We start from the raw sequence: 4,509 nt of genomic DNA on the forward strand, positions 1-4,509 counted from the left end.
TCTGGATGTCCAAATACTTCCTTAAAACGTCTTCAGTTGATCTAAAATGCTGCTGCCAGAGTCTTAACTGGAGTTACTGGGAGAGATCATATCTCTCCAGTTTTAGCTTCTCTCCATTGTCAAATCCAGAATAGAATTCAAAATCTTACTTCTAACCTACAAAGCTCTCAACAACCTAGCTCCATCTTATATTACAGATCTTATTGTTCCATATTTTCCTAACAGAGCACTTTGCTCTCAGACTGTAGGTTTACTTGTGGTTCCTAGAGTTTCCAAAAGCAGAATGGGAGGAAGATCTTTCAGTTCTCAGGCTCCTCTCTTGTGGATCCAACTTCCAGTTTCTGTCCGTGAGGCTGACACATTGTCCAGTTTAAGACTTTCCTTTTTGATAAATCCTATAGTTAGGGTTAGCTTGTTATGCTGCTATAGGCTTAAACTACTAGAGACAAATTGACCTAATTTCCTTAAGTTAATAGTTAAAATTGAAGTTTTCATTTGATACTATTTCCATCTTAACATGTGATTCTTGACCTGCCATTGTGTATCTATTCATCTCAAACCCAGCTGGTCGAAGCAGTCGGCCGCTTGTCCTGAGTCTGATTCTGCTAAAGGTTCCTTCCTCATGAGGGAGTTTTTTCTTTCCACTGTCGCCTTCATGCTTGTTCAAGATGAGAGTTCTGTGATGGAGTTAAACTCAAAGCTGCTCCTCAGATAAATAACGTTAAATTATTATTTTTATATATGAATGTTTCTGATCAGCGCCCTGAGACGACTTCTGTTGTGCCTTGGTGCTAAATAAATAAACTGACTTGAACTGAACTCCTAATCTTATCCATCCTTGTCACTCCTAAGGAGAATCTCAACATCTGCATTTCTGCCGCTTCCAGTTCTGTCTCGTGTACGAACTGTACGACGCCTGGAAAGAGTCAAAACTGGTGCCACTGAACAATTGGTAGATAATTTTATCCCTTTCACTGTGCCAAAAAACAAACAAAGGTTAAAACTATACGACCGTCTGACGGTTTTTAGGATCCAAATTGGTCAAACTTAATGAGTTTAATTTCTCAAGAGCCGCCACAACGTTTTGCAACAGAAGAACAAAGAGGATCGATGGCGGTGGTAACACAGACCGCTGGAGGCCGGTCTTTGTAGATGAAACACTTGTTTACTAGCACTCAAATATTTCTCCAAGGCTTTACCAGTAAATTATCAAAATAATTGAGTGTGTATGTGTGTGTCCACCCCCACGAGTAAACAAAAAAAAAAGACGAACAAAGTGACACAGCTGGAATTTAGTCTTTTGTTCAACCAGATGTTCGAATTTCTTCTAAGAAACTCCGTTTGTGCTCTTAAATTTTTGAGTCCATCTCTTAAAATGAGCCATAAATGTTTATTAGAGCGGGGCTTGACCCTGGTGAGACAAGACCTCTGACTTACTCCTTCTAAATGACACTACTAAGAGACACTACTGGGGTTCATTGGACTGACCAACAAGGGGTGTTACTGGTGCCAAGAAAAAAAATTCAATTACAAAAAAAGCAACAGCCATAAAAACATTTACACACAAATTAGAAAATGAGTATAATCAAAGTCTATTTAGGAATACGGAAAGACATACGAGAGTGAGAACGCAGCAGCTGGATTGTAGTCGTCATTATGCACGGACTTTGATTTTAATTTTTTGTTTTTGCTTTGTGCAAATATACAAACAAGAAACCACAAGAAGGAACACAAAACACAACCAGACTCCAGTTAGTATTTCTTTGTAGTGGGTTTCATTACATAAACAATATCTTCATATAATTTTACTACAGTTTGTTTTTATGTTCTTTAAAGTCAGTTTAGTCTCAGATTTGGATAAAAACATTTTGTCTTTTGCTCCGTTTCTGTTAGGAGTCAGGACAGCGGTACTTTATGATCAGAAAAGCCATTTCTGCTTCTTTTCTCCTGGAAACAAAATGTCCCAAGGTCTCTTCTCTGCATGGTGTGGAAGAAAACCTTCCGAAAGGAGTCGACTATAATCAGATACCTAAACTGTTTCAACAGACTCATTTCGATGCAGAGGAGCAGAGACTTCGAGCTCCTTCCATACGATTCAGCTTCTCATGTCCATCCAAGATTTAAGATTCATTCGACCTTTTTTTATACACGTTAATCCCATTGAGCCTCGGGGACTCATTTACAAGACCTGGAACAGGATAGACTCCGTCCCAAAGAAACCCATTTGTATCTAAAATTTTGTTCTTTTAATCATGATCCATACGTCATGACCACTGACAAAGTTTGGAACATTAATGGATTAATAAAATTACGAGCTTTGTTTTTTGGCTTGACTCCATCGTTACTATCTCAAACCCATATAGCCTCTTCATTAGTGAGGACAAAGCTCCAATTCAATGACAGAATGGAGAAAGAGAAAGACTACCGTACTTTAACTCCTCTTTTAAAGGCAGAAATTCCTTTCACAAATTACCTCACAATGGAAATGTGATACCTTCATATATCAATGTGATTCATGCGATACTTTAGGGTTTGCAGTCAACCCTCTGTTACCTCTGACTCACAGAGGCAAAAGGAAGAAGAGGCAACAAGGCTCAAGAGTCGGATGTATTGAAAGTAAATGGTTTATGTGAATAGTCAACAATGACATTTAGAACGGCAGATGTCCGGCACGCTGTTTTGCGTAGTGCACCAAGTCAATGCTGATCCAACCCCTTCCCTTGAAGCAGCACCTCACCCCCAACCCAGAGAGATGTTGCACCCTTTTCTGACTGAAGACGACGGTCTAAGATTTGGAAGTGCTGATCCTTACCCCAGATGTTTCACACTCCAATGAGAGTGAAACCTCAGCACACCACCATCAACAGGACCACCATCCATCCATGATCTTTACCCGCTTTTTCCTTTTGGGGTCGTGGGGGCCACTGGCGACCATATCCAGCAGTCACTGTGCGAGGCGGGGGACACCTTGTACAGGTCTCCAGTCCATCACAGGGACACAGAGACAAAAGAGACAATCAACCATTCACTCACTCACACCTAGGGACAATTTAGAGTTACCAATCAGCCTTACATGCATGTTTTCAGTGTGAGAGGAAACCGGAGTACCTGGAGAAAATCCACGTATGCACAGAGAGAACATGCATCTCCACCCAGAAAGATCCATGGCCGGGTTACGATCCGACGACCTTCTTGCCGAGAGGCAACAGCTCTACCAACTGAGTCAATGTGCCACCCCGACAGCACTACATCATCAGTAAATAACAGAAACAAGTCTTTGGCAGGGTCTTCTGTGATATACTGGTCTCAGGCTGAGTGACTGAAAGACCTCAGTGAAATAATGCTTACCACCTCCATGACAGAAACTCAAGGTCAGGTACACCATGAGCTGGACAGGGATGGTGATCTGGGCGTATTGATCCCCCTGGATAAAACTGACTCTTGGATGGTTTTTTTTCTTTGCGCAAAAGTAATTCAGGTCAATTACCAACTCCGATTTAGGTTTACGTTCAACAGGATATGCCGTCAAATTAGCTGAATATAAACATAATGTCTGACAGGGTTGCGGACGTTAACATAAACAAAATGGCTACATTTTGACGTGTAAACAGACCTAACTGAACACATCGACCACCACAGAACATGTCTAAACACGTCACTTGTTCTCCGTGAGTCAAGGCAGCAGCAGTGCTTCGTGGGAAAAAGGCAGAAGTTAAACACATAATTTTAGGATTATTCACACGTTTATGTGGTAAAAACAGATGTTGCCTTCACAGTAGAATCAGAATCATGTTAGTTTTCAGCTTAATGATGACTAAATTTGATTAAGTACCCATTTTGGTAACATTAATAAATCAAAGAAGTGAATCAGGACTTTAGTATTGTGCAGTTTTCCCCAATGCTGGCATCGCTCTGTGACATTTCCATGAACCGGGTCTTGATGTTCTTCAGATGAACGGAGGAGAGAACGAGGGGAAGGATGAAAGATGAGTTCAGAAGAGAAACAATAGAAATCTGTTGGGCAGATGTCGCAGCCACTCCCCCAATATTTCCCAACACTTGTGTTGAAATTGGGAGAATTCGCTCCGGAGTTTTCCCCACACAGAAACGAGGATGTTCACATGTGTTCCAACGAGTCAGCACTTCCGCTTTGACACACTTTGCGGCTTATGTTGGCGCTCAGGTATTTGCGTCTCGTTTCCCACAACGTGACGTCGGTGACGGGAAAGGCTAACTCAGAGCGATGACATTTTATGAGCTTCAGCATAATGTTAGAGATGACTAATGACTTGTCGTAACACTACCTGTAGAAGGACTCGGAGGAACAAAGAATCAAAAGAGAGACCGTATGGAAAGATGGACATGCAAAAATGACAAGAGGAAATGAAAACAGTTTAGGCAGAAATTCAAAACGTATCTTAAAACTTTTTAGAAGATAATCCCATTATCTAAATCAGCAGAGAAATATGATATATATATATATATATATATATATATATATATATATAT

The sequence above is a fragment of the Nematolebias whitei genome, chromosome 1 (assembly GCF_014905685.2).
Source record: "Nematolebias whitei isolate Nwh7 chromosome 1, NemWhi1, whole genome shotgun sequence".
Taxonomy (NCBI): domain Eukaryota; kingdom Metazoa; phylum Chordata; class Actinopteri; order Cyprinodontiformes; family Rivulidae; genus Nematolebias; species Nematolebias whitei.